Raw genomic sequence first — 7,904 nt, 5'->3', positions numbered from 1 at the left:
GATATTTTTTTTATTTGATTGATCTCTCACTGTTCATAAGCTCAGAACATGGGAAACGAAACTCACTCTAAAATAACTTAAAGTGACTCTGATACAACTCACACAAATTAATTTTTGAAAAAGAACTGAAATTATGTGAAATAATGTCTCCTATTTTAACTATTGAAACTGCATTTTTATTTAACATTTAGTCTTTGGATATATTTGCTTGACAGTCATATTTTCAGCTAAGAAAAAAAATAAAATGCATTCATGCATTCTTTTTTAAAATCTCATTAGTATTTTGTAATGCATTATCTACAAGTCCAGGCAAGTTCTTAAGGATTGCATTTATTGTGCTTTTCTGTTCATCTTGCATTAACAAAGGTGCCACTTAGTTTAAAATATGCAGGAAGAATCCCACACAATGATCTGATAAGATGCTAACAAAATACAAGCCATGCAGAAAATTTTAAATCACAAGAAATAAATGACATGTAATTATTGAAACTTTCTCAATCTGGCATCCTGTAGATTTAGCCATATTGGTCCCAGATATTTCTGGGACTTGAAATCACAATATACACGGAGGATACCAGTTTTAGAAGGCTACAGTAATGCACTTCACAATTGGGACTGAATCATAGATTTGATTTCCCAAGGTCAGATATAGGTTTGAAAATTAGAAATTTTGCTATATATTATCACAGCTAACTGTTGGGCTACAATGGAGTAACATCTGCATAGATCTAAAAGGCAGAAGGTATCGACCAATAGAGCCAGAAATGACTAGCATGCATATGCGGGGAACCTTATCTTTATTGACCAATATCTTCATTATCATGCCTAAGCTTGGTGGTTCTAGCTGTTGTCATTAGTTTGGTTTTATATGTAATTTTAGTCTCATTTTTATCAGTATGCTTCTTGACTTTTATTATAGAGCTGTGTTTCCCCCACCGAAGCTTCAGAAGAAAGTTAGTGACTACTTTGTTAACTCCATAAATATTGAATTATAACATCTATCTCGTTGCAATTCTATGGCTCCATATTATGGTGATTTTACTATGGTTTTATCTTAATATTTTATCTCCTATACTGTATTGTCCACAAAATATATGTTTGCTCTGTGTGTGTTGTGTGTGTGTGTGTGTGTATTTCCTGGCACTTTATTTAAACTAAATTTGTATATCAGTGGTTGCATGACCCCCATAGATGTCATATATTTGTTGGAAGAAATGTCCTTCTGGGTTCTGCTCCAAGTGGGGAAAAAGACACTGGAGACATGGAGGCTGCTTGGAAAGATGGTTTTAATGGTGGACAGGACCACATGGCTTGAGTCCTGAACAGAAAAGGTGATCACATGCTTCAATGTTGGTGGAGAAGAAGAGAAGGGAAGAGAAGAGAGTGAAGAAGGGCTTGCAGGGCTTTTTATAATCTGTTCTGCCCCACCTATCTGTTTCCTGTTCCTGTGTAAGAAATGTATTCTGATTGGTTGCCAGACTCCCATGGGCCCGTGCAAGGGCAACCCTCTAGGCTGAGTTTTGAATCCAGGTTTGGTTGAGTTCTCAGGTGCCATGTGGTCAGTTGAGTAAAAGGCAATATTATCCTGCCTTAATCCCATCATTCTGGAGTTGAAGAGGAGAACTCTTTATTATGTAAAGTGGACTAGCTTGGCCTTCTTAATGGCCCATTGACAAAGTGGGGATGGGCCGGAAGCTGCAGGAATTTACTTTGTGTTTAAAATGTGTTTCTCCCTTTTTCACATCCAGGAAAATATAATATTCTGCCTTTTCAATATTTCCTAGGATATTTCATTTTTCTGGGAGAGGGCTGGGTGATAGCTTCCAACACATTAAACAAACTACTTTGAATGGCATACATAGACAAAGATACCGAGATCTCCACTGTAGTTTGTAAAAACCAGTTTTCTGTTCCCATTTTGAAATGAATTCATACACCACAATGGTGTTCCATTACCACCTTTCAGGATACATTTTCAGTTTAGTAATCCAGTTTAGAGCCTTGTTATTCTCAAGAGATTCCTCTAAATGTCAACCATAACCAACCCTGCTTAGCTTTTGAGATTAACCAGCATCAGTTCGGTACTGCCACCTTCAGTTAGATATGCACTGACTCAAGTACCTTTTCAATTTCTCTGCTCCATTATGTTTTATCAGAGGTATTCAGCCAGTTCTGGCGGACTGGTAGCGGAAATTTTGAGTAGTTCGGAGAACTGGCAAATACCACCTCTGGCTAGCTCCACCCCCATCTATTCGCTGCCTCCCATGTCCCAGCTGATTGGAGTCCCAGCTGATCGTCTGGGTCGTCTTCTGTTGCCCTGCACAGGGGAACGGAGCTGGAAAGCAGGTTACTGTGATGGGGAGGGAATGGGGATTTTACAGTATCCTTGCCCTGGAGTGGGGTGTAAATGGAGATTTTACAGTATCTTTGCCCCAGGAGTAGGGAGGGAATGGGGATTTTGCAGTATTCTTCCACAGCCATGGCCACCAGGCTATGCCACGCCCACAGAACAGTGAATCCCACTACTGTTATGTTATAATATGGGAGGAGTTATAACCAAACTATGTTCATTTATGGATGTGTAGTGTTATTTAAGTTTGAAATATGATTGTTTAGTGCACTAACCCCCCCCCCCCCCCAACAAAAAGGCACTGTAAATAGATCTAACTACTGGAATTCTATTCCAACATTTTCCAACCTAAAACCTTCAGCTCTAGCAATATATTGTCTAAGTAAGGATGGAATTGTGGTACCACTCATTTGTAAGGCATCTGTTTTGGAAAACAACAAAATCGTAGAATCCATATGCTGCATCACTTAAAGCCTTAGTTCAATCCTCACAAGAGTTCCACATCCAGGCACACAATTTGACACACAGTAAAGTGTGATTAGTTTAACATGTATTTCCTGATCAAGTACATGCTTATCTTGATTGGGTTTGTTAATAAAATATTTACATAGAACATATGTATGTGAATATTGGCAGCTGGATAGAGTATCACTGTGGCCTTAAACTATTTTGCCCTCAGTATTGCATGAAGAACCAACTGGACTTCTATAAAGTATTCTGAAAGAGGCGGGGGGGGGGGGGACTTTGTAGAAGAAGGAAATGGCAAATAATTTTATATTGTGCCATGGAAATCCCAAAAATGTAGATGCATTGATCAGTCTGAGAATTTTGGTAGGAAAAAAAAAACTATTGCTGTGGTCTTCCATTTTTTCAGCTTCTAAAACTTCTTGGTTAGTCAATTAAATCTGCTAATAATGGCACACATTTAATGTGTTAAAGCAGGGATGTGAAACTCAAGGCCCAGGGGCCAGAACCGGCCTGCGGGGTGCTTAGATCTGACCCGCAGGGCCACCCTGGAAACAGCCCATTTTCGCTGGCAGAGCTCTCGGGCCACCACAGGCACCCCTGACACGAGTGACATATAGCTGGCCACCCCTACCCTGCCTCCTGAGGTCAAACACAACGCTGATGCAGCCCTCAATGAAATCGAGTTTGACACCCCTGTGTTAAAGCAATAATAAAACTTTTGAGCTTGGAAGGAGGAGCTGACGTCGCAACGACAACGTGCAATCTTGGACTCCAAGATCGCAGTCAATACTTTTGCCGCTGGATGGTCCTTTTGGACCTAAACCATCCTGAAGAGACGGTGACAGGGAAGAGTATATCCTGCTGATCTCAGGGACACCGCAAAGTCCCTGATTGATCCAGGAGAATCTCTTTTTGCCGGCAACAGAAGCGCAATCATTGAAGCTGCTGAAGTTGGGACAGCTCCGGAATGGGAGGAAAATGGAAAGAGAAAGTGTGTCCATCTGGTGAGGAAATTTATTATTATAAAAAAGACTACCCCCAAAAAAATTAAAGCTAAATTAAATTTGAAAACAGAAGAGAACAAGCGACGAAATTAAGCTACATTAGACAGTGTGTTATCCTTTTTTAAAATTTTCTTTTACGGATGGAACTTTTGTAAATGAAATAACCAGAATACTAATGCCACAAATGGCAAGAGACATAAGGCTGCACTATTACTGGAAAGACACAGGCTTATAATAAAAAATTAAGTCAAATTTAGTTAAATTTACAGCATTATGTATAAAATGAAGTGATAATGGATACAGTTAAATAATTGATAGATAATAATAATAATGCATATATATATATATATATTGGTTTGATAAGAGGAAATTTGATATAAATTGCAAATGGTGACTACGTAAGGAGGTTTAGAAACTCTGTTATTAAATATAACCAATTTTTATTTAGAACATGTTATAAAGATGTAATGTTACTGGATGATATTGGGAAGAGCTAATGGAATGCCATTATGTGGTTTTGCTTTAAATCTGGGATATTTTATATAAAAGGACGTAAAAACAATTATAGTCAAATGAAGGTTGAGGTATGATGATAGTAATATCTATAAATATATTTGATTTAAAATATATGATTTGATATGAATTGTAGGTGATGACTGTGGAAGGGATGCACAGAAGTTTTTGTAACCAATCGACACATTTTCTACAATTTGTAATGGAAAATGGTTTTGTGGTTTTTTTGTGTGTTTTGTCTGTTTGTGTTTAATAAAAAATAAAAAAAATCTTTATAAAAAAAACCTTTGAGCTTTACATTTTAAAACTTTCTTATGCCCAAATAAATTTTAATTTCACAGGGCTTTTCTGCAAAATGTAACTGGCAAAGATTTGATTTACCAAGTAAATGTAACTGCATTTAGTATACCTGTACTAATTTTAGGTTTTGCATAAACCATCATCTGAGCCTTTGTCTGAAGAACTTAGTCATGCTCATCTCATTTGCAATAATTTTGTTTTTTGCTGAGCTGCCAAAATTAGTAGGTTACAAGAAGTGTTAGATATGCAGGTAACATCATGTACCAGGATTTAAGATAATTTGATCTAAGTTATTACACAGAACAGTCTTTGTTGTATGTCCTTGTCCACCTAGAAAATTACAAATGAAGAGTTAAATTTAAAAGGAAATGCTGATCCCTCTGTTTGGAAAAGATTTAATGCCATTGATAGAAGCTGCATGTGATCTTATATCTGTGCCAAATGAACATCACCTGATTAATTATCAATATCACCTTTGGCCAGGGCAAGCATTGTTATTTATAACTGCAAATTGATGCCAAACTTCAAACAGTAGTTCCATATTACCAAGTTCAAGACAGGAACAAGAAAAAGAAAAGATTCTTTTCTAAATATTTAAGTAGTTGGTAATTAGATTTTGGAATAAGTATGAACCACCTCCAGAGAGTAGCCAACTATATTGTTGCAGCAATTAAAATAAGTCAACAACTAACATCAAACATATCCTGACAGTTTTCTTTTTCCCTTTTCTTTTAACTTTTTGGTTATTTATCTGGTGATACCTATTCCTAATCTGTTGTAAAAAAATGAATTTATAATAATCATTAGTCATTGCATGTTATATTAAAGAGTTCAGAAATCAAATGCACATTTTGCATTTGACTATGACAACTTTAGTTATCCAGTGTTTAAAGATTTACTAATTTATCATCTGATAATGACACCATTGCCCCTTATTTATAGAGAAGCAAAATGACAGATGTCCAGTGAAGTGAATTGAAAGACCTCATAAAATGTGTCATTTTCTACTTACAAGTCCCTAAACTAATTGATTGCTCAGAGAAAGACCATATTAGACAGATTATAACATCTTGGCTTCTCACCCTCGGAATAATGCTAAATGTTTACCATCACATAAAAAGTATCATAGACATACATAGTCTGTAGAGATTCTCAGTTATCCAAGTCATGGTTGTCCCAAAAGTGCTTTTTCAGGAGGCAACTGGACTTTCTTGTTTTGTTTCTTTTGAAGAAGTTTTGCTTCTCATCCAAGAAGCTTCTTCAGCTCTGACAGGATAGTGGAGTATGGAAGGATTTATATTCCTTGAAGACAGCTGGTCATTTGCATCTTTTAGAGGGTCTTGAAGCACTTGGAGTTTATCTGTGTCCTCAGGGTCACCTAAGTAGTGTGCCAGGTTCCTGTAGTCTGCATTTTTTTTCTTTTTCTCTGGAAATCCATTCCTACACACACAATTCAAATTTCAGGCTCAATTATGGTCACTAAGTTGAGGACTACCTATAAAGTCAGATTTTTAATTTCACTTCTTTCTAGAGTTTAGATCAAAGACTTTTAATTACCTTTTATAAATGTCTGTATTCACTTAATATGTTTAACCTGTTTGTTAGGATCAGCATGATATGTGAACCTTGTAACTCAGTAATGTCTGGGTCAAGATAACTGAATAAACACAAGAGTACCCAAGGTAATGATAAATTAACAAACCATACCCAGGAATTCTCATGCTGTCCAAACCTGAGGTCAACCCTTCTACCATGAAAATAAAGAGCTTGAGTACACTAAAAATTGGGCTACTCCAACTGCACCACTTTTGAGAAATTTTTCCCCTTTTCACTCCTTATTAGAATTTATAGGGGCAAAAAGGGTGTGGGGGACTATCCTGTTTGCAATGGCTCAGTCACAGATTGACCCGCCATAGATTTTTGCCAATTATTATTTTTTAAATGATAGCTAAGCCTATTGGAAACTTTGAACACCTGAATTAAACAAAAGCTTATTGTAGTTAATCTGATACATTAACACTTTTTAAGGGGCTGGGAAGCCACAAAACCAACAAAATTGGGTGGAATCGTTCTGAAATATTAAAGACATTAAGTCAACTGATTGCTGTGGCAAATAGAAAAGAACTGAAGTGGTTTCCCGTGGCTTCTGTTACATAGGAAATGCTACTATCTATACAGTGTTCCCACCAAACATTTTAAACACTGGAATATTTCAACCTGTATAACAGAATCAATATGTATGAATCATGTGAAGAAGTTATGTGAACCAAGAGAATTGGATTAATTAAGTCAACATGATTGTTAACTATGGGTGTGTAATGCAGCTAAAGTAAAACAGAGCAGGAGAGCATTTTGTTCTCTGCCTCTGGCAGCAAAACCTCTTAGGCTCATCCAGCAAGTCAGGTAAGTTTAGAATTTACAGGAAATGGGCTCTTCATGATCAGCTCATTAATACTGTATATTTTTTTCAGAAGTATGTATTTTAAAATTTTATTCTCCATCTGGCACAGATGTGTGAATTGTACACAGCCATGTATTTTATAGATTTTAAAATTATTCTTATCCCTTTATTTTTTTTATCAATAACTCAAGGTAGTGAATATACCAAATATTCCTTCCTCCTCCTCCTATTGTCCCCACAACAACAACCCTGTGAGGCAAGCTGAGCTAAGAGAGACTGACAGGCCCAAAGTCACCCAGGTGACTTGCATGCTTAAGGCAAGACCAGAATTCACCATTTCCTGATTTCTAGCCTTGGGCCTTAACCACTAGACCAAACTGTCTATTTTATGTCACTTCTTTACGTAGCAGCATGAGCGGCTCAGCACTAAATTTGTTCCCCCCCTTTTTTGTTGTTGTTGTGTATTTTGCTATATTTTCTTGAAAACAGATATTCTTACATTTAAATCAATCTTCCCCTAAAAGGCTGAAATTACAAATAAATCATGTGCAATGTACTATTTATTACCAGCTAAACCTAAGATTACCATTCCCAGCCCCTATTTTTTCTATTAATCAGTATGTAAATAATTTTTGTGTGTATGCAGAGATTTGTGACTTACCTCTAAACTTGTCAGGCATGAAAGATCAGATCCGCATGTGAAAATCCTATTAAACTAATTTATTGCTAATTATGCCTATGCCCAGAATCATCAATTAACTTAAGAGTTAGATAAGGGTCAATGGCATTCAAGGGGGGGTTGGACTTAGTTTGATTATTATGGCTATATAGGGATTCTAGGCTGATCCCTCTTTTAACTCTTGTCCCA

The sequence above is a fragment of the Natrix helvetica genome (genome assembly GCF_964273705.1).
Source record: "Natrix helvetica genome assembly, chromosome: 5".
Taxonomy (NCBI): Eukaryota; Metazoa; Chordata; class Lepidosauria; order Squamata; family Natricidae; genus Natrix; species Natrix helvetica.
The sequence above is the reverse complement of the archived record's forward strand: the minus strand, read 5'-3'. Positions refer to the sequence as shown.